General features: G+C 43.0%; 1 long non-coding RNA gene across 1 annotated transcript; it reads right to left on the bottom strand.

Annotated features, from left to right (window-relative positions):
• Positions 1 to 3,292: 3,292 nt before the first annotated feature.
• On the bottom strand, positions 3,293 to 4,604 carry LOC139435887 (uncharacterized). The gene is made up of 3 exons (XR_011645095.1): positions 4,524 to 4,604; positions 4,139 to 4,215; positions 3,293 to 4,017 (listed from the first exon to the last, which is right to left on the bottom strand). It is a non-coding gene; the product is annotated as an uncharacterized lncRNA (long non-coding RNA).
• Positions 4,605 to 23,966: the final 19,362 nt, after the last annotated feature.

Consider the following 23,966-nt stretch of genomic DNA (forward strand, 5'->3'; position numbering starts at 1 on the left):
TTCGGTGGGAGAAGGGGAGGTTTAAATATAGACGCTGTTGTTTAGAGGCATGCTAAATATCCAGACACACAAAACAAATGTGTTTATACAAACTGTTGATGTTACATGATGCCTCGGCAAGTTGATTTTACACGCTTTGCAAAATGTTGAGGGATCATTTATATTCAGTACAAGCTAAACAGTGGCTATTTCTTTTAGTAATTCACTGCTGGCTGGGAATACTGTCCTGCAGTGGCATTGTGCCAGAGCTTGTTCCGCTTCATTATCCCTCCCCCCATCCCTCTCTGGAAAAAACAGGCCCACTTGTCGCACGGTCAACTGTGGCTTTAATACCAAAGAGCCCCTTTGACGGGAAGGACTGAATGCAAATGCAATTCTTTTCACTTCATAAAAGCGCAGTGAGAGCTTCCAGCACGTACACACACATGTAGGCTAACACACATGACTCATCTTTCATTCAGAGTCACTGGCTCACTTTTAAACATTTCAAAGCATGGAAAATTAAAGAGTAGAGCAAATAAAACCCGTTTTTCGTTTAAAATAGCTTTTCCTATGCTCCCTATAATTATCTAGTTAAAGGAGCAACATGGTCAATGCTGGTTGACTACTCATGCGTAATGGATGACAAGATTACCACTAGTGGAAATAAAGCTTCAAGTTTCCCAGACTGTTGACTGCGGGCTTTATTCCTCAACACATTACCTGTCTCTTCATATGTTGTGGTGTTTCCTAGCACTAAAGTCCTAACACAGTTATCAACAACAACAGTATTGGACTGCAATTACTACTCTGTGGTCCTTTGCATTATAGACGTACACAAAGGCATGAGATCATCGGGGCTCTGCGTCTATTATTTCAGATGATGCTACAGTCAGGGCTTGATTACTCTCCCAGGCCTTTCCCTGGAAGGAAAGAAAGGAGCAGCCGGTGTTCGTACACTTCACTTTCTACTGTAATAATCAACACGTTAATGGGCAATGGCAGGAATGAGGTGCGGGCAATAGATCCGAGAACACAAAGGCTACTGTGTTAGTCATGGTTAGATCCCAAACGTGAGATTAAGTCTTTTTAACTCCATGAAAAGCATTAGCTATGCTCAGCTGCAGTCCATTAATCTGAGCCAACGCCATCTCTGCTTTTGCATTCATTCTGGCTGTAGTTTGATCAAATAAATACAGGACTCAATATCCCCTCCTCACCTCTCCTGAAGCTGTCAGGTGTGTTGGAATCAAAGTCAGGAGGATCTAAAATCTTAAAGTTTGAAGAGAAACTTGTAGAAGTCAGTAAAACAAGATGACGTAACCCAGGGTTCCAGGTTTTTAATTTATGCAGTTGTCTTTATTCGCCTCTCTTCCCCATACAAGGGCATATTTTCAGAATATGAATACTCAAATTCAACATCTCTGGTACGAATAATAGTGTCTCTGTTACAATCAGTCACCCATGAGTTGTGTCCAAAATACAGCTTTTCCGGTCATTTTTTACCCCCTATGTCATAAGTGAGTCCATTGGAAAATGCCTCATCATCAAATACAGTAGCAAAGTATGAATGAGTGTGTGAATATGGATGAGTGTGTGAATATGGATGAGTAACTGTTCGGACGTTTGAAACTAAAGGTGATGTTTACTAAGGCAACACTTCAACATTAATGTTTGATCCCAGTTCCCATACCGTCTGTTTTACAACACAATAAACTCCTAAGTCCTAGTTAAACCCAACCTTCAGCAGATATATGAGACATGCGTATAAAACGACTCATATGGTCCGGTCTCCCCATAGTCACAGCCTTAGTCTTTGGATACATTTTTCTGAAAGTATTCGATGTGCACTAAGGTTTCATTTAGAACAAACAAGTTTCTATCCATTACAGAAAATCACCTCCATTCACTTGAGGTATTTACATATTTCTGAGAGTTGGGAATGCATCTTTGAGTTGCTGTTAAAACAAATGGTCAAAGGACACACATTAGAAGATGAAATACTTTGAGGACATCACTATACAAGTAAAGTGTTCCATTGTTTCCCTCCATGTTTTCGACGGTCAGTCAAGAATAATCAAGGTTAATACTTCCCTTGTCCCAAAACAATGTCATTTTGAAATATTATTACTCACTGATAGAATGTCAAGACCCATAACTGATACCACGTTGTGTCGCTCTAAATCAGACACATACAGCTGTGAAGACTTTTCTCTTGTATTTGACCCGGGAGTTTCTCTGATGGTGTGCCATCTTCTCGTGTTAGAAGGTCCAAGGAGAAGGAAACTCTTCCTAGATTCTTTTCTGGGGAAATGTTTTGAAGGACAAAGGCCTGTGAGACTGGGCTTCACCGAGGCTTCCTGTTTACTAAAGCCTGACACTTGGTAGCTCGCTGCACTCATTTTGACTTTTAGAGTGAAGCAAAATGTTGGAAGAGTTTGATAAATGTAACAAGTACCAACATGTATAAGATGTGTACTCAGATAAGGTTTCGTGCATATTTGGAAACAGTAGCTAATTTAAAATGTATGGAAGTATTCCTTTAGGCACATCCAGCAAGGGAAAGTGCTCATTTAAAACGAGAGTTCATTTCAAGTTAACCCACTTTGTGCTTCTCTGATACGTCTGATCTTCAACAGCCCTAGGAATGAATTGCATCACAACACAAAACCAATGTCCATGCAGTGAGGGTGCAGGAATCTCCTTTTGAAAACATCCTATCCACACACTACTGTTGACCAAATGGAGGTTCCTTTGTAGAACGGTTCCTGTTCCAGCTTTGAAATGGTTAAGCATTGTGCAGCGTCCTCACTGAGGCTGCTAATCAGCCACTTGATGACCGATAAGGAGTAAATACTGGGTTTGCATTCCTGTGATTGGACTCAATCCTCCGCACAGTCAGCCAACCTGCTGGAAGCAAACACAGGTTTCTGTTATATGGGTAACTTAGAAATCAATACGAGGCTGGATTAATGACATAACAAGTCTCTGTTGTTCATCATTATTCGTAAGTAGGGTCAGTTCCTGATACAGAGCAAAGGGTTTTAAATGCGCTTGGCTTGAGAGGCTGCGATTGGTACAGCCCAACGATTAGGGCACGGTTTCCTGTTCACTTCCATGCAATGGGAAGGAAGAAGCACATTTCATCTTTGTATCTTTGATTTATGTAGACATTAGCAAAGGGAAGTCAAACTCTGAAACAACAGCAAAGACATGCCGCCATGTTGAAAATAGTGAGCCCAAACCTAGCATCGTCCAATGGCTCATAATGTGCAGACTGTTTATTGTGCAAAGTGCTGGTAGACGGAAATCATGAAGAAAAACTCTTCGGGTTTGTCATTCATCAAATCATTTATTAATACTGTGTAGCAACACTGGCTGAAAACAGGAGTAAACCTCCTTTCATTCCTGGGTATTTGGGAGAGTTGCATCAATGCATGAGGCCTCCCAAACAGTTCCTCTCGCTCTTCATTCAGGCATTGTCTCCCTGCAGGGAATCTCACACCTCAGCAGTTCCAGCTGCACAGGGACAACGCTGGGTTCTGTTTAGCATTGCTGTCTGATCCCCTCCCAGTGGGTGAGGGGCTGCAGAGTCACTGTCAGACCCCCCGACCTCCCTGTGGGTGAGGGGCTGCAGAGTCACTGTCAGACCCCCCGACCTCCCTGTGGGTGAGGGGCTGCAGAGTCACTGTCAGACCCCCCGACCTACCTGTGGGTGAGGGTCTGCAGAGTCACTGTCAGACCACCTGACCTCCCTGTGGGTGAGGGTCTGCAGAGTCACTGTCAGACCCCCCGACCTCCCTGTGGGTGAGGGGCTGCAGAGTCACTGTCAGACCCCCCGACCTCCCTGGTGAGAGGCTGCAGAGTCCTGCTCACTGTCAGACCACCCAACCTCCCTGTGGACGGAGGAGGAGGGTGCCAGGAGGGTGCTTTATGGGCAAAACTCTGCCAACCTGCCAGGACAAGTCTTTGTAACTGCACAACAAGACACACTATGTCCTTGGTTGCACCGTTTAAATGAATGTCGTCATCTAAAAACTGAGATAAACAAGAGTTACTTTTAGTTGTAACCGTCTCCTCATTTGAGAAAAACAACTATGGTATCATTTTTATAGATTTTCTTTACTTGCTTTTCAAGTTTTATTCTTGCTTTTCTTACTTTTTGTCTTTTGTCATGCCTCCATTTTCCTTCTTTAAGAGCTGTAGCAGTTTGCAGTTCAGGGAATCCACATAATTCTGCGAAACAGAAAGCAAACCACGCTTGTTCACACGTGAGGAGTCCATAGCTATTTCACATACAGGACTTTTATCCATTTAGGGAAACATTATATATCAGAGGGTAGTACGACTGATGTCATCTTTCACTTTGGTGCTGTTGTTTTTGTTTAGCTTTTATTAACAGTGCATTTCCTGTCGCCAGAGAAAATGTTGATACTGGTAATTCAGCAAAATCCCAGATCATATTTAACAATTTAAAATGTCCTATCCGGATTTAAAAGTGGACCTCTTATGCTATATTGGAAACATATATTGTAGGGCCATACCTATACAAAACATGTCTGTGAAGTGTTTTGCTTAAAATACCAAACAGATCCCCCGTTGTAGCCATGCCTCATACTGCTCATACCCCTCTTCTGAAGCCCTGTTAGAGAAACGCGGATGTTGGGTCCTTAGCTTGACAACAAATAAAAGAGGAGGCGGAGCTAATGCCTGATCAGAATTCTACCGGAGATAAAGTTAAATTCGGTTGTGATAAAACACCATCCTGTTCTAAACCACATCAAAGATTATTTCTGAAACAGTATGGAGCTCAAATGCTTTTTCTCTTGTGGGTTTATCACAAGGTGAGTTATTGTTTATTTCCTGCTTTTCAAACACATGTGCTCTCCAGTACAGGTTAGCTCTGAGTGTTAGCAAGGCTTGCTAATGTAAACAAAGACGAGATTACGTCCAAAACACGTCAGGCATTGTTTCTGATAGCAACTTTCTGTGGGTCCGCTGCCGATTTGATGTCAGATCGGCAGCAAATCTGTATCTGCTCGTTGTAGGCTACACCCGTTTTTAAAAGATTTGGGTACGGAGGAAAAGAGAAAGGGTTTTATTTTCTGACGCTGCGTGAGTTCCCCGACGCACCGGGGACACATATTTATGTATGAAAGACATCAAAAAGTGCATTTTGCATGATAGGTCACCTTTAAAGTAAAAAAAGTACCGTGAACCAATATGAGTAGCCAAAAATGAATGAAAGGGCTTCAATTGCTCTTTGTTTTTTAAAAGAGTTCTGGAAATATTTATTTTACAACATTAGATGAGTTAATGCAGAGTCACCAAAACAGCAGTGACGAAGTTACCATCCATCCGCTTATCCGTGGTCGGGTCGCGGGGGTAGCAGTTCCAGCAGAGAGCCCCAAACTTTATTTTCCCTGGCGACATCAACCAGCTCTGACTGGGGGATCCCAGGCCAGCGAAGAGATATAATCCTTCCACCTGGTCCTAGGTCTACCCCTTGGTCTCTTCCCAGCTGGACGTGCCTGGAACACCTCCCTAGGGAGGCGCCCAGGTGGCATCCTAACTAGGTGCCCGAACCACCTCAACTGGCTCCTTTCGACGCGAAGGAGAAGCGGCTCAACTCCGAGTCCCTCCCTGATGACCGAACTTCTCACCTTATCCCTAAGGGAGACCAGCCACCCTGCGGAGAAAACCCATCTCGGCCGCTTGTATCCGCGATCTCGTTCTTTCGGTCATGACCCATCCTTCATGACCATAGGTGAGGGTAGGAACGAAAATGGCCCGGTAGACAAAGAGCTTTGCCTTCTGGCTCAGCTCCCTTTTCGTCACAACGGTGCGGTAAAGCGACTGCAGTACCGCTCCCGCTGCTCCGATTCTCCGGCCCATCTAACGCTCCATTGTTCCCTCACTCGAAAACAAGACCTCGAGATACTTGAACTCCTTCACTTGGGGTAAGGACTCATTCCCTACTTGGAGTGGACAGTCCATCGGTTTCCTGCTGAGAACCAAAGTGACGAAGTTACTCAGGATGTTATTCAAATCATGTCTAAATCCCAATATCCACTTCCTGTTAGGGTTTGCACCTAACAGGACATTTCCACTTTCAACATTGTGGTGTTAGCTGTTATGCTTTTATTGTGATAGAGCTAACAGGATGTATGAGACCGGATGTGGACACGACGGGTGAGGCTTCTACGAAATGACATGGAAAGTACAAGCCTGAATAAAGTAACCACCATGCTCTAAAACCGTCTGTATTACTTTACGCTACCACGACATGGTGTCAGAACGTGGGCAGCGGTAAAGAGCTAGGTTGAAGTTGGAAAGTTGTGAAAAGTTAACGTCTGCAAGCGGCGAGATGTTAGACGACGACGGAGCTGCAGCCGCACCGGCTGCACAGCCTCCACAACCTCCCCAGCTACAGGCTAATGCTAACGCTCCTCCGAGCGCTACGTTCACCATCCAACCACCTGAAGCATTCGACTTTGCAAAGCCTCAGGACTGGGAGCGATGGATACGTAGGTTCGAGAGATTCAGACTGGCCAGCAACCTCCATCTTAGCACAGAAGCTAACCAGGTGAACACGCTGATCTACTGCATGGGGGATGAAGCAGACGACATCCTACGGGGTCATGATTTATCCGACGCACAGAGACAGCAGTACACTTCGGTAAAAGCCACACTTGAAACGTACTTTGTGCCTAGAAAGAATGTGATATATGAGAGGGCAAGATTCAATCAGAGAGTGCAGCAACCAAACGAGGCTGTAGACGCTTTCATTACTGCATTGTATGCCCTAGCAGAAAACTGCAAATACGGAGCACTCCGCGACGAGTTAATAAGAGACCGGCTCGTAGTGGGGTTGAGAGACACCAGTCTAGCTGAGAGGATGCAGTTAGACAAGGATTTGACGCTCGAAAAAGCAGTCAATATGGCCAGACAGTCCGAAGTGATTAAAAGGCAGCAAACAGACCTCAGAGGAGGGGGTAGAATAGACATTGATGCAGTAACAAAAGGCAGAAGACAATACCCATTCACCCCAAAGTCCCCTCATCAACCAATGCACCCATCAACAAAACCACAGCCATCATCTGATCGCCAGTCATGCTACAGATGTGGAAAGTCCCCTGGTCATGCAAATGCACAGTGCCCAGCCAGAGAGGTGGCATGTCATGCATGTGGAAAGAGAGGTCATTACAGTAAAGTATGTAAATCTACCAAAGCAGTACATGCTGTAGAAACTGTCACAGTTTGCTTTCTCACTCACCTATTTTCTGCATTAACTTTCCTTAGTCACCTGGTAGTCACACCCTGTCTCTCTCTCACTCTGTTGCACCCATCAGCTCCATTAGTATTTAGGCCCACTTCACTTTCACCTCAGTGCCAGATCGTACTTTGCAGCATGCCAGTCTTTCCCGCATTACCCTTCAGATTGCTCTCCCGGTTTCGACCCTGCCTGTCCCTGACCAGCCTGCCTCGCCTGCTCCCTGACCCGTGCTGTACCTGCGACTCCCGTCCTGCTTTCTCCTGGAACCCTCGCCTGTCCCGACCAGCCCTTTGCCTACTATCTGCCGTTTTGTCTCCTACCAGCCTATTGCCATCAATAAAGCTGATTACCGACTATCCCTGGTTTCCCGTGTTCTGCACTTTGGTCCTCAGCTCGTTTGTGACAGAAACAGAAAGTTGCTATGATGATGATGACACTCCCTTGTTCCTAGGCTCAGTAGATGCAGGTTTAGACCCATGGTATGCTGATTTGACTATAAGGGACCATAAGGTCAGGTTTAAGATAGACACAGGAGCTGATGTCTCAGTTATTCCAGCCCAGACCTACTATGCCATTGCTGAGAGCAACACACAGTTAGCTAATCCTGACAGACCACTATTTGGCCCAGGTCGCATGCTTCTATCTGTTTTAGGCAGATACAGAGAGTCACTATGCAAAGGAGAGCAGGTGATACAGGAGGATGTTTACGTTGTCAATGACTTAAGCGTAGCCTTGTTAAGCAGACCAGAAAGTGTAAAGCTTAAACTAGTCTACAGAGCAGACAGCATAGAGAAGTCAGAGATGGAAGAGTCCTACCCAAAGTTGTGTCAGGGTTTAGGTATGATGCAGCAGCCATACACTATTAAACTCAGGCCAGACGCGATTCCCTATTCCCTGGCCACACCTAGACGGGTCCCCATCCCTCTACTCCACAAAGTGAAAGAGGAGCTCAAAAAGATGGAGGACATTGGGGTCATCTCCAGAGTTGAAGAGCCGACCGACTGGTGTTCGGGCATGGTTCCGGTGCCTACAAAGACTGGCTCAGTGCGCATCTGCGTCGACCTCACCCGCCTCAACGAAGCAGTTCGCAGAGAGAAATACATATTGCCTTCAGTTGAGCAGACAATTGGATCTCTGGCAGGAGCCCAGATCTTCAGCAAGTTAGATGCCAACAGAGGGTTTTGGCAGGTTCCATTGTCCCCCGAGTCGGTACTGTACACAACGTTCATAACTCCCTTTGGGCGCTTTTACTTTAACAGACTGCCCTTCGGCATAGGGTCAGCCCCAGAACATTTTCAGCGGCGCATGTCAATGATTATCGACGGGCTGCAGGGGGTTGTATGTCACATGGATGATGTCCTCATCTGGGGGAGAGATCAACAGCAGCACGACATCAGACTACACACTGTCCTCAACAAGCTCCAAGACGCCGGGGTCACACTAAACATGGAGAAGTGTGAGCTAAGCAAACGTGAAGTCAAGTTCCTAGCTCATATTCTGTCAGCTGACAGCGTGCAGCCAGACCCAGACAAGGTAAAGGCTGTCATGTCCATGAGAGAGCCGTCCAACACAGGAGAGGTTCGCAGTTTCCTGGGAATGTTAAACCAGCTGGGAAAATACATTACAGGTCTAGCCGAAAAGGACAAGCCACTGAGAGACCTTCTCTCAAAAAGTATCAGTGGGTCTGGGGCTGTGCACAACAGAAAGCGTTTGACCAGCTGAAAAATGATCTCACATCACCTCCAGTGCTGACACTTTACGACCCCAACAAAGAGCTGAAACTGTCTGCGGATGCCTCTTCCTACGGACTGGGTGCGGTCCTCCTACAGAAGGAGGGAGAGCAGTGGAAACCAGTCGCGTACGCATCGCGCTCTATGACAGAGACAGAACAGAGGTACGCCCAGGTGGAGAAGGAGGCGCTAGGATTGACATGGGGGTGCGAGCGTTTTAGAGACTTCCTAATTGGGAAACATTTTGCCATGGAAACTGACCACAAGCCACTTGTCAGCCTGCTAGGTCACCAGGCACTCACTGAGCTTCCTCCCAGGATCCAGCGGTTTCGACTCAGACTCATGAGGTACAGTTACACAATCTCACACACACCTGGCAAAGCCCTGTTTACAGCCGACACTCTCTCACGCTCACCTGTCAGTCAAAACTCAAGTTCAAAACTGACAGACAACGACTTAATGGAAGACACAAACATCTATGTGGATGAAATCATCAATAACATGCCCGCCAGCTCAACATACATGGCACAACTGAGAGAGCGACTGCAGGAAGACAGTGTTTGCTCGGAGGTCATGTCACACTGTCAGAGAGGATGGCCTGACCGCAGCCAGCTCACAGGTCCAGTTAAAGCTCATGGCCTGATAGAGCTGTACTTACTGTACATAATGGACTCCTGCTCATGGGCTCCAGACTAGTCATTCCCACAGCGATGCGCAACACTGTCCTCGATGCACTACACGAGGGACATCAGGGGATGACCAGGTGCAGAGAGCTGGCCAGAGAGACGGTATGGTGGCCTGGCTTGAGCGGCCAACTAAACGAGCTGGTGAGAAATTGCAAAACATGCATCAAAGAGCGTGGCAATCCTGTGGAGCCATTAATGTCCAGTGAGCTCCCAGAGAGACCATGGCAAAAAGTAGGTTCTGATTTATTCACACTCAACCAGGATAACTACCTACTAGTAGTGGACTACTACTCTAGGTATGTAGAGATTGCCAAACTAACTCCCACACGATCTCAGGATGTTATTGTGCATCTCAAATCAATATTCTCTAGACATGGGGTCCCAGAGAATTGTTTTAGTGACAATGGCCCCCAGTACTCCAGTCAACAGTTCAAGGACTTTGCAGTAGCCTACGGGTTCAAACATGTCACTAGTAGCCCTAGGTTCGCTCAGAGTAACGGGGAGGCGGAACGCCACGTTCAGACTGTGAAACAGCTGCTAAAGAAAGCTAAGGATCCGTATCTGGCTCTGTTGGCCTATAGAGCTACACCACTTGCTAATGGCTACAGTCCTGCCCAGCTCCTCATGGGCAGGAGACTGCGCACTCCAGTGCCCCAGCATCCCTCTCTACTCACCCCAGAGCTTCCAGACAGCACTGTTGTGGCAGCTAAAGAAAGGGAAAGGAGGGTGAAGGACACTGCAAATTTCAACAAAAGACACCGTGTGAGAGATCTAAGTCAGCTCACACCAGGTCAGCCAGTGTGGATTACAGATACAAAGTCTCAAGGCACAGTGGTTTCGTTGCACTCAGCTCCACGTTCCTACATAGTGGACGGGCCTTCAGGCACCATCAGGCGGAACATACACCATCTTGTCCCTTTTCCAGAGACTGTACCACACACACCTCACACTCCAACACCCAGCACACCACCCCAACCAGGTGAGCCTACACTGGGTTCTCCAGAACGCCCTGAGTCACCAACACAGACTCCCAAGGGACACACACCTGTCTGTACACACACACACGGCCCTACCACTAGGTATGGCAGAGTGGTGGTAAAACCTCACAGACTGGACTTGTGAACTGGAGGGGGAGACAAATGAATGTGAAAAAAAAAAAGACGATGTGAAAAGGGAAGAATGTTGAATAATTTTGTGTTTTGATGTTTAGATCACTTATGCTCACAAAGATATTGCCTGACTCAGTGGTTGTTTTTGTTGTTTTTCATGAGAAGCCTTAAGAGTGCAATGTTCTATTTTTGAGTAAATAGCTATGTGATTGTGCAGAAAGAAGTGTGATGACATGTTCTGAGGTTCTTGCAGAGTTTTCAGTTTATCACCTGATTTTGCATGTTCTGAGTCACAGTATATAAATGTGACAGTCTGTTCTGTTTTCTTAAGAAAGGGAGATGTGGTGTTAGCTGTTATGCTTTTATTGTGATAGAGCTAACAGGATGTATGAGACCGGATGTGGACACGACGGGTGACGCTTCTACGAAATGACATGGAAAGTACAAGCCTGAATAAAGTAACCACCATGCTCTAAAACCGTCTGTATTACTTTACGCTACCACGACAAACATTGCTGGTACTTTCACTTCTTCTGAATTCACCAGTATTATTATTATAATGCTCTCGTCAGTGGTGGGGTGTCATATGGTATTTTATAACATAATATACACATTTGTGCAACTTGAATATTTCCATTTCTTATGAATCAGATTATTAATATTCTGTTTTATTAATTGATAAATAATTATGTATTTTTACCCAGACATAACATATTTGAAATCCTCCATTGTAAGCTGCAACATTAGGCATGTATCACATGTAATATCACTTATATTTTTATGATATATTTTGTTGAAATAGACCATTCTACATACATGAATAGTACTTGAATGCCGTTCACTCGACTGTTAGGGAATGTTAATGTGTCAAACATGCTAAGAAATAACAAGGAGAATCCATGAGAGCGATCTGGTTGAAAGGAAAAGTGAAGTACTTCTTAAACTGCTGTGACTATGTACACTTTTTTTCGGATAAGGTTGCTACTGCCCAATAGTTTTTGTTTTTATTTAAATTGTATTAAATGTAATGTCTTTTATTTTATATATATCAATTTTATTTTTGGGGAAATGATGTCCCGTCTTGTCTTTGCCTCTGTTTTGTAATTTTTTTAATATAAGTTTGTGTAAGGTATGGCGTGTCTCAAAGAAAAAATAGTACTTGAATGCAAGATTTAAACCTAAAATATTTCTACACTGCGATATAACTACTTTATCTACTTCACTGACATTTATTTAATAAGCAGGGAGTCAATAATTCAGCTGCAGTAGTGAGTTTTATGTCGACGGCCCGTCTCGTGATAACAAGCTGTTCTATCAACACGCCATCCTGTCCTGCGATTTAAGTATAGCCGGTAATATTACCCATGAAATGCTAACAAATGACTGGAGAAGGCATTTCCACGAGGGCGTGACATTATGTGTACAGTATGTTTCATGCTCAGATGAAAGGCTGGCACAGAGTTTGTTCTTTCAGCCAAGTGTTGGGAACATAATTCAGAAAACAATAGCTCAGGTTAACGAGAATCTCCTTTGGTACACAACACACACACGGAGTCGTGACTCCAGTAACTCAAGTACGTACTTTTACTTTACATAAGTATTTCCATGTTAGGCTACTTTATACTTCCACTCCATTACATTTCAGGGGGAGATATTGCACTTTTTACTTTCTGTTTTTATCATGTTCGCCTATAAAAAACACAGGCCAGTATGATATGATCCAGTGCTGTAATACTAAAACTGGCTAAACATTGACAAACTACAAGATAAAAAATGCTCCTAAATACAATTGTAAGCAGTGTTGGGTGTAACGCGTTACAAAAGTAACGGAGTTACAGTAATATATTACTTTTTGCTGTAACGAAGTAATGTAACGCATTACTAATGAAATGTGGGTAATATATTACCCGTTACAATGCTCAGTAACGCAGTTACAACACATTTTAACCCGAAATTAAATGGTGTTTTGTTTTTTAACAATGTACTAACATAGCGAGACATTCCGACACCAGACAAATTGTGCGGGTAGATTAGTAAACCTGGTGTTTACCCTTCAGGCTTCGCGCCGGGATCTTCGGGGCAGTTGAATGTTATTCACCCGCTATTCAAAAAAGAGAACGGAGCGAAAAATACTAACAACAAATTGTGTCAGGTGCGCGTGACCTGCTCCGCTGCGCGTGCATCATTTCCAAAGTGCTTCCACAGCAGTGACACACGTCTGTGGATAATCATTTATACGAAAATGGTTAAAGCAACCATCACTAAACGCCAGCAACACTGCATCTACTGCAGACAGTAGCAACAGGTCGGATGGGGACATCACGTTACCCTCCGTTGTGGACACTAGCTTACCGCCTGACTCGCCGCCCTCAACCCCGGAGCAGCAGTCTTCATCGCCCGAAACACCGCCGCCCCTCTGCGGCCCGCAGGTGCCAGCCAGGATACCACGGCAAAACAGAGCCTGCCCAGGTATATCTAAACAAGTACCCGCCTGTACAGTGGGGTTAGGTGGTCATTTTGCAGCTCGTGGTATACAAATAGACAAGGGCTAGAATATGTGAAAATAGTGCCATATTGCCATAGTGCCATGCCTGTAGAAATGTTGGGTCAAACATAATGCATCCAATAGCACAGATGCCTTCACCACGAATGGCTACAAAACTATCTCATATCCCAAGCTTATCAACGAGCTAATGTTGCAGCTGAAATGATCTCCAGGTCACAAATTCAACCTCACATGATGATGTGATACCAGTTTTCAAGCACAGTAAATATTCTCTTCCCAGAGTATATGATGGGACCAAGGTGATGATTTAGTAGGCTACATGGTTTTAATAATACTTTTGCTTTTCAATGTTTGCCATTTCAAACCATGAGCTGGTTCAAATAATATTTGCCTTGATTTACAATATGTTCTCATTTGTTTTATCAGTACAGTTTTGAAGCTTTTGTGCTTTTCTTTGCCACAGTCCACTTTGGACTGTATGAGATATTTCAGGATATATATTTCACTTTTAACTCACTTGAAATGTTGTCTCACTTGCTTGGTTTCAAAACATAACAAAGGCCATAATCTGTTCATTGGGGACCATCAATGCTATTTTTCATTGCTGTTGCCACTATTGCTCATGTAAACCTACTACTGCTGTAACCTCAGATTCACCCTGAGTCATTTTGTTCTGGAACTGGGCCTGCACACGGCCTTATACTAAACACACTACAGAGCCCATTCCGTGTCCTGTCAGTGTTTACTTCCTCTCTGCCTTATTCTGGTGATTTATCTGACGTCCAGCGCTCCGTCTTTTAACCTCTTTTGCTTTCTCTTTCTTGATCCTCCTTAGCAACCTTCGTTATAGTCCTTGACAGTGGTCTGTACTGCTGTATTAACAACGTGTCACATGTTAAGAAGTTATAATCAGAATGGAGTATTCAACTAAGCCGTGTAATACAAGGTGTTAGTAGCCTTAAGGGCCTACACAGTGGTTATGCTATACCACATCGCCCTTCACTGGATGTATAATGAGCTGCGCTAAATTACATTTCAGCATTTAAAATACCTAGCCATTCTTTCGCGGTTATTTTGGTGAAAGTAACTAGAAAAGTAACTAAAGTAGTGTTACTCATTACATTTCAGAGACAGTAATTTTGTAATGTAACTTATTACTTTCAAAAGAGAGTAATAAGTAATATGTAATATATTACATTTTCGAAGTAACTTGCCCAACACTGTTTGTAAGTGGTAAAACTGAATGATATAATATTCTATAATGATACGAGACATTCTACATAGTGAGTACTTTAACTTTTGATACTCAAAGCACATTTGCTGATAATACTTTTGCTCTTTTACTTAAGCAACATTTTGAATGCAGGAATTGTACTTTCCACAAGGCTTTTTCAGACCGTAGTATTTCTTACTCAAATAAAGGAACTAAATACTTTCCCCACAACTGTTTAAAGCACATGTTGTCGTGTTTAATACTGCAGCACCAAAGTGTAAGCAGTGAATTTCCACTTCCACAGAGCGGGACAGTGCACGCTGCTGCAGCTTGCCCAGGAATGTGCAGGAGGTTGTTGATGCGTTGGTATGCAGGTTGCTGGGTTGGCAGAGGTGGGATACTCACCTGTAGGGACACGACCGTCTGCACCTTGTTTCCAAAACCAAGCAGGACTGGGATCAGATAGGGACAGAGCCCGCAGACTGCTGTTCCTGCAGAGGGATAATGGGATTATGGACGAGGCATGTACGGGAATTCAGATGAGTGTCCCGAGGAGGAGAGGACACAGCGTTCAGACAAACACAAAAGCTTGTTTCAGAAGCAAAGCCAGTGAAGCAGAAAGGACTGATAACGGATGATGAAACAGTTTATACATCATATAAAAAGGAGTACACATGGCAGACACCTTGTCCACATAATACGAATAATTCCAGTTTGTTTGAATTTATGTCTTATTTTCAAAGTTGTATTAAGGGACCTAAGATTTTCATCGACTACACTGTAGCTATGTATGACAATAAAAGCCTTGCATCTTGAATCATCGCTAATGTTCTCGACGTGTCAATAAACACAATCAATCAGATTATCACAGATTATTCATTCCACTGTCTACTTTATCATTTTGTTTTTTTTTGTTTAGTTCTGGTTTTATTCTATTCTTATTTTAGTATACCTTTTATTTTACTTTCTCTGTTTATCTGTAGTACTGCTGTCGAAATCGGTTCTATATGAAATTCCTTGCAAAATATAAATAAAAATGGATTTAAAAATAAACCTGTGCTGCTGCAATAGCAGAATAACCCAATCTTATTTTGATGTGACTTGCAACATTCAGAAGAAGTAGCTCAAACATGATTCAGGAATGATGAATTTGCAGTAATACTGTGTGTGTTGGGGGGGGGGAAGTGGTGATGAAAGATTTCTTCAAAACAAAACTTAAGAAAGGATTTCTTGGACATACTGTATGTGTGTTTGTGTCCTTCTTTGGTCAAGGAGCCTAAAAATTGATTGCATAACTTTGCATAACTTTGCATAACGGTCAATCCACCCCCTAATTTAAGGACAGTCATCAGGGTGGTGACTATCCCATCATTAATGTCACTAACACCTGCCCCTACTTGCTCAACATACTGAACTGGCTGCAACACACACAACATTAATCACTCATTATTGTGACATCTCAGCACAAATAGCTCACTTCTTGGTCTTTGGATCAAACGGTAAACTTGTTTCTTTCCGGTTTTAAGAGCACAGAAGTTCCAGAGTTTAGTCTGCTCCCATAACAATGCAGAAATCAGAGTCACTGTGTACCTGCAGACACACCTGTATTGTGATGTCTGTCTGGCTATTCAGGCACGGATACAGACAGAGATAGCGCCTGTAAACGGGAACAGAGTCATATTTCCCTTTGAATCCGTTATCTTTATTGACCGTTAACATTGGGAACACTGTGCGTTGCTGTGAAACCACTTCTGCTTGGGCCCACTGTAAAACTCATGAAGCAGCGGATGTGACTAAGGAGTTCTTTGGAAATGAATCCATAGATGTAAAGAAAGTTAAGAAACACCAAAATAACCTGTCATTTTGAGACATAGATTACACAATGGGATGAGTCTAATTTATGTGGTTCTGGTATTTTGTCTATTTTCTGATAGCATGACAGTGAGTCACCATCTGTATAGTTGTCCTAAGAGTTATCTCTTATATTCCCGTTTTCTTGAATCAAAATCAGTTGCCGATGGGCCTTTAAATCTCATAGACATGTCAAATATCATATCAGCAGTTCAAATACATATATGACATACAGTAGGGCCTCTTTATTCCCCACTTCTAAGCGTGTATGCAGCAATGGACTACCGGCACTACGAAGTCCCACATATCTGTAAAAGTAATTAAAGTACACACAGGAGCTCCAGATGGGAAAGTTTCATGTAACACTGGTTCACTCCTTGTGGTTCCGTTACGCACCCAGACAGTGACGTACAGTAGCAGACTGTAGGATGTTTGGCTTCCAGTAAAATGCTTCGGACAACATTTCCACTGAACCGCTTATATTCTACCAAAATAACTTTATTTACTGTCAAATCTGTGACGAAGATGTCATGATAACATTTGAGAAGATGGGACATTTCTATTGAACGGCGTTCTCCTGAACTAATGACAAGATGTTTGTTGACCTGCGAGCTGAACTCACTGAATAGTAGTATGTATATCTCACGTGTCCCATGTAAAGGCCTCAGTTACAGCCAACATTGACACATTCATCACTGCCTATGGAGGCAAAACTCAGCCACACCGGTGCATGGAGACAATTTAAAGTAATGTCATATGGGATATCGCAATCTTATGCGAAATTATGGTTTAAGTGTCAATTTTGTACATACAGCCGAAATGCACATGTTGTCAGAGACAGAGAGAGGTAGTATGAACTAGCGCACATCGCTAAATAAGTAGCCCAGAGGCTCCAGTGTAATGTAAACATGATGTTGATAATAACTACTCCCCTGAGAACAGATTATTATCCTCTCCTGAGCTGGGGAGTGGCTGTTTACAATATAAATTGCTTCCTCACCCACATGTCTTGTGTAAATAAAAGACAAATTGGAATGGGTAGCAAAAGAAAACAAGAGCAACTGCCTCTCGTTTGTGTGAAATTGTCACAATTAGCGGTTGTATCCTTGAGTTATGTAAAAAAAAACACATTTGAGTGTCACAGTGCCCTTGACCTTTATCCTTGAGTCTAATTTCCAAATTCCCTCCTGACATTCCTGAGATATAATTCCCCTGAGAATAGGACGGACAACCGAGAAAATACAGCCTCCAGTCCATTATATAATCTCAAAGTTACTTTTATCAGTGTGTTAAAATGCGATCAATCCTTTAAAGTCAGAACTCCCACTCTCTGCTGCCTCGACCTAATCATCTGGGATAACAAAATTGCTGTCTTAAGTTTATATAAAGTTCTGTTTGTTATCTGAAGCTCCTCGAGGACCGCAGAGATCTCAGTCCAGCTGAGAGTCCCTCTGAAACTCTGAATCACCGGCCACCCTGTCGAAAAGTCAGCTGGCTCCAAATATACAGCAGTACAAATAATAAAATAATGTGTCATGAACATGAATGACCTCCTCCCGACCTCTGCTCTGGGTAAAGATGGGAGTTACTGTACGAACTGTAAAGTCCTTTTCATATGTACACATTTCTAATCCCTAAATCAAGTGATTGGACTTTAACTTTGTTACTTACTCATAATCCTAATTTCTTCATGGATGCATTTCTGAGCCACCTGTCAATCAAGCTACCATCAGATGACATTGTGACATTAAGCATGAGAGAAACTGTGCACTAAAAAGGAAGTGTTAATACACTTTGGAAACCAAGCCATAGTTCAAAAATAACTTTGTGGGCAGTGGAACATTTTTTCACTGACACGCTTACCTCATTTCTTGCGGAAGCTGATTTCTTGTATGCATTTGAAAACATACTATAAAACATAAAAAGTGAAAAGACCACACAGCTCGGAAAAAAAAATTACCCATTCTATTTATTTTGCGAGTCCTAAAAATGGCTTCAAATATTCTAGTCGACGCTATTTTGTTTTTGCACCGATTTCACCTGGCTTTTAATTAAGGAATATATTTGTATTATTCCCTCCCCTGCCGGTGGGAACATTTTCTCCAGCCGTCCAAACAAGGATTTGGCAACAACAGTGTTGAGTTACACAACAGAACTCCTTCATTCCTCATGTTTATTAGCATTCAGCGACTCTGATCCACAGAGTCACCAAAGTAATGTCAGCAGGACACTCGAGCCTCACAGCACAAACCACCTCCCTCAGAGAGCAACACATAGCATGTCCTGTAATCTGGCATAGTTGACCATTTTGGCTGTGTTGTTCCAGATGTTGGATTAATAACGGAGACAATTGAGCGCTGAGAGAGTTTATCAGGGTTGTTCGGGGGCAATTTGAATAGTTCTGAGGCTGTCTGGAGAGCAGCCAGATGTGGTCCAGACATTAGATCTCAACCGTTCACATGCTTTCATGTCCAAACATATGAGTGCTTCACTGAAAATATTCAGTCTGGGGCCTGAACCAGAAGAACACTCGAGTCCGGCCTCAGTCTCAACTCTCGCTAATTTTTCTCGTTTGTTTTCTCTTCCTCGACTTGACTTTACGTTCGTATTGAGCAAGTTCAGTCGGTTTCTTTATGTTGGCCTAACCCTGTTCCAACAAGAAGTACGCAAAACACCAAGGATGCCAAGTCAAGGTATGTTTCATGGGTATTTCTTTTACTGGTAACTTGTAACGGAATATATAAAGTAACCCTTCCAACCCTGAGATTAAGATACCCAATACCACCACAACATACGCAGTCATTTGAACACTGTGAGATTAACGAATGATTTTCATTGTCTGACTCAAATAAAGCAGAACCTGAGACATTTGATATTTCCTCGATGGTGGAACAATAGGTGAATAGACAGCTCGGAAAAGCTGCAACATGTCCCGTGCAACGCAAAAGCGGTAAAACCAGTTGATATTCGCTCAGCATGCGATACTCATCTTTCTCAGCTTGTGAAAAGTGACAGGGTGGAACAAGTTCAATAAGTCACTGATGTTTGAGCAGCGCTGTTATTTCTAGGTGCAGTCACTAACAGGCATGTGCATAATAGGCTACATATATTTGGAAGTTCACTACATTTTGCATGCACACTTGGACTTTTTTACTTTGCTCACTTTCACCACTGGAACTTTCCTGTTACAAGTATCACATTTAGTGCATGACTAACGTGTGACTGTATATAATGGCTGACTATGGTAAATGTTTAGTGGAGTTTGCTATAGGGTGTGAACATTCTCACATACCTGCAATGCTGTAGCATGGCAAGGTGAAAAATATACGGTTTAGACAGGTTTGTTTTAAAAGAGGCCCTATTCTGCTTTTTGGGTTTTCCCTTTCCTGTAATGTCTTTTCAAGGTTTATGTGCATGTAAAGGATTTGCTAACATCCCACTAACCAATTCATAAAGTATTGGATATTTGGTGATATACTTCAACATCCAAGCTCTGTGATCCTTCTTAATTATCCACTCTATCTCATAATGTTATTTCAGAGCAGATGTTATATGTATCAGGTGCAGGGAAACATGAAGCAGTACAATGCAGTCAGTCTGGCCTGCTGACAATCCTGCTGCATTCTTTGGAAACTTAGTGACTGGCACCAAGCAACATAAACTAAAGACCCTCATCAGCAGCTCGCAGCTGCCAGGAGCGCTGGAAGCAGAAAAGCTGCTTTATTAGGAGCTTTAGACGGACTTCCCAGAAGACGTTCGGCTTATGAGCCAGACTGACTCAGACCTACACAAAGTCTATGGAGATAGTTCGTCCAACTTGCCAAGAGGCTTGATTGCATTACACTTGGACATCTTGACACAAAGACACGCACGGTTTTCAGATCTAGACAGTGTGTCTCCACGAGCTGCAGAAAATACTTAATGGGACACAACATGTTTTCACCTGTTATTGATGAATCAATCCAATACATAAATCACCACTGATGACACTCCCTTTATTTGGAATCATCATAAATTGTTATTCTGTTATTATGACACTGACATTCGCCATGGCCCACTTATGACCTCTCATGAGAGGGCTTGTTCAATGTGTCTTTGTGAACGGCTGGACTTTGCTCTGTGCTGAGTCAACAGAGTGGAGTGTGTGTGAGCCTCAGATGTGGCGGCTGCTCCTCAGTGTGGGAAGGCTCCTCCTCCAATGGGATGCCTCCTTTCATGGTCATGAGAATGTGCAGAGTGATGTCAGGGACTGGGGCTCATGGATGGGGGCTCCGCTCATAATACATGACGGTTCCCGCATTGCATTCATATCGTATAGGAAAATACAACTCACTCTGCCATTACGTGACATTAAACTGTGTCACGTACTTTGCAGACAGGTCCAGCGAAGTCAAGCGTCTACTAAGCGCAGGGTCATGAAAGGAACACATTTAACGTCAACTCAAAACACATCTTTCAGTCAGATGCTTTTACCATCAACAATACAAAACGGAAATCTCACTAGCTTGGCTTTAGGCCGTAGACATGCAGCATGATTTGTGATAATGTTCTATCTCAAACAGGCTTCGCCCTCTACTGGACTCTTTTACTCCCTCCGCAGCCGGTTGGCGTAGTTTTAGCACAGTTCGTTGTACAGACCGACGTTAACAGCAGCCCTGTCTGTGCACACGGAGACCGACTCTGTCGTCCGGTGATCTAACCGCCTTCTGGAAAAGCTTCACAAGTACGTCTGTACGCAAATGCGCTTTGTGACACAAGTGACGGTACGCATTTCAGATTGTTGCTGCGCATGCGTACCAGTGATGTGCACTCCTGCTTATATTGTTTGTACACCTGTGTTAATGTTTTTGTCTTCTGCTGTTTAAGTGGTAGTTTATCTTTATTCATGGAGCCTTATGCTTAGTGTACACTGGTTCATTCTAATCTACTCAGGAATGCATATTTTATTATCAGTGATCGGCTTCTCAAAATGAACATATCTAAATAAAATGTATGCAGATAGTTCTACTTCCAGATCAGCAACTCATCACAATCCTTGGTGTGGATTAAAATGGTATTGGGGGAAACAGGAAGTCAGCGAGCCAGTCCGCCTCAGAGATCACTTCAGACTTCCAGTGGTCCGAAGTGAGATAGTACGGAAAGATACTCACAACAAACTCCTGTAGTGGTAGCAAATCTGACCTTAATATGGATTTCAATTGGACTTGGACTTGGCGTCATAATTATAATTATGATTTACAGGATTTATTTTAGAATTTTTCTGTGGCGCAAACAGGCTGCCATACGTAAGTACCCGACGTTACAGCAACAGCTAGCTCCGTTCACTTAATGTACTGTAGCTGTGGCAGGAGTTTGTCATTGTTTGTATACTGTCACTGCTGCTTAATACTTCAATATAAATGTTCCCTTTGTTAACATACTATCTATATGGTCATTTCTGTATGCTCTTTTTTTTTTAAATCTCTGTTGTGTTACAGTTTTACATAAAAAAAACTCCCCTCCAACGTCCACCCTCCATTACTATCCCACCTCTTCCTTCAGTGTCTCTGTGTCGCTGCTCAGAGTGGAGTTGAAGAGATGTCTGCTGGTGAAATGTAGTAACACAGATTATATACTGCAAAAAGGTAGGTGCATTGTGGAAGATTGTTTAAGAACATTTAATAAAAGAGATCAATATTAACCAATTCAAGCAATACATTTTAAAAAGACCTTATATTGTTCTGTTCTTTCATATTTTCCATTTTACTTCATTTAGTTTTGTAATACAAACCAGATTATCAGGTTAAAAAGCGCTGGAAGCAATCAGCATGCATGAGATGATTGATATGTCTGCCTTAAAAACAGTTTTCTAAAACATAATATTTGATTCGATACTCATTAATGTTGAAATATACTCAAGCAGTGGAATTTTTATTTTTTTATTTTTTTGCACAAGTAAATAAACAAATTAAATGATTCAAACAGATTGTGATTGTGAAATATAGAAATACAGAAATATATATAACAACTCTAAGCAAAAGTCACTGCAGCAAAACCAATATAATCCGTGCTGTATCTGCAGTATTGTTTCTTAATGTTCTGGCAGCAGCTAGAATTTTTTAGGATTGTGCATTTATTTGTAATGCAGGAAAAAACCAGCGTACCTGGAGAAAACCCAATTTTATCTTATTTTACAATCCATTAGATTAAATTAGATATTTCTTTTCAATTACTTTCCAAGGGATTATTTCTTAAAACGTCTGAAAAAGGAAACCACTCTCTTTCTCATTCGCTGAAAAACATTTCGCCTCTTTGGTAATCCTGTGCGCGTTTTGTCGACATCGCCCTGATCAGTAGGTGTGATGGCGGCTGCAGCACCATCGTTGGCATTAGGTGTGGACTCGTTGTGTGGTGTGTCAATATTGGACTTCTCTAGATTTGAATTGTGAGCAATGGAAGTCATGGGTTGCTCTTTCTGTGAGCTTTCCCTAAAAGATGTGATGGGAGGATCTTGGCAGAAACCATCTGGCCGTGCGTCTGCATCACAGGAGATTTCCATGTCTTTCTCTCCACCACTCGAGTCAGTTTCGTAATCATTGACGGGAACATCCGATGGTTCAGAATGGTCCAGTCTGCAGATGGCCATCCACCTGACAGCATCTGTTACATAAGGGCTGCAGTCCAGGTCCTCCTCCAGGTGACCCATTGTTACAAAGCTGTGAGTCAGGGCTTGCTCGGGTGTGATTCGTGAGTTAGCATCCAGGTCAAATAACCGTTTAAGCAGTTGTACAAAGGCCATCCTGTCTTTCAACTCAACTCTGCCCTGTTCCCCTACGTAATACTCCAATTTTTCATCCAAACTTGAATACTGGTCTAAAGCACACTCTGAAATGTCAGCCTCGACACCGGTTCGTTTCTTGTATTCCTCTGGCGTTTTAAATCTCCACTCTGGACTATTTTCCCGTTCCCTGATGAAGTACTTGGAGGAGAACTTTCCAGCATTTAGCAAGTGGTCTCCTGGTTGGCCAATAAGATGGCAAATTACTTTCATAATACTGTATTTTGAGCCGTGAACGAAGACGTGAGCAAAAATATACATCCCTGCAATAATACATCCCAGTGACCACATGTCTATGGCCTCAGAAATGGGGAGGCCCAAGTACACCTCTGGAGCTCTGTATGATAGAGGTTGCTTTTCTGTTCCAATTTCTACTTCGGATGTTGGGATGGCCTCACCAAAGTCGATCAATTTGATCCTGAAGGGCTGATTCTGGTGGTTCACAAGCATGATGTTGTCATGTTTAAGGTCTGCATGAATGATGCCAATGCTCTTCAGGGCTCTGAATGCTACAAGTAGCTGCTGTGTGATTGGACGGATTTCATTAAGCGTATATGCTTTCTTTCTGTTTATCATAAAGTCCAAAAGGCTCTGATCCAACATCTCAAATGCGAGGCAAGAAACGTCTCCGAAAAAGAAATTGTCAATACATCTTATAAGGTTGTTCTTCTCTGGGTCAAGTTTCCTGATTTTTTCTAGCATTCTCACTTCTTCAACTCGATCTTCACTGTCTTTGTGAATCTTAATGGCTATAATCTCTGAGGTTTTTAGGTTGACACATTTTGCAACCTTGCCAAAT

This window comes from Pseudochaenichthys georgianus, chromosome 20, assembly GCF_902827115.2.
Source record: "Pseudochaenichthys georgianus chromosome 20, fPseGeo1.2, whole genome shotgun sequence".
Lineage (NCBI taxonomy): Eukaryota > Metazoa > Chordata > Actinopteri > Perciformes > Channichthyidae > Pseudochaenichthys > Pseudochaenichthys georgianus.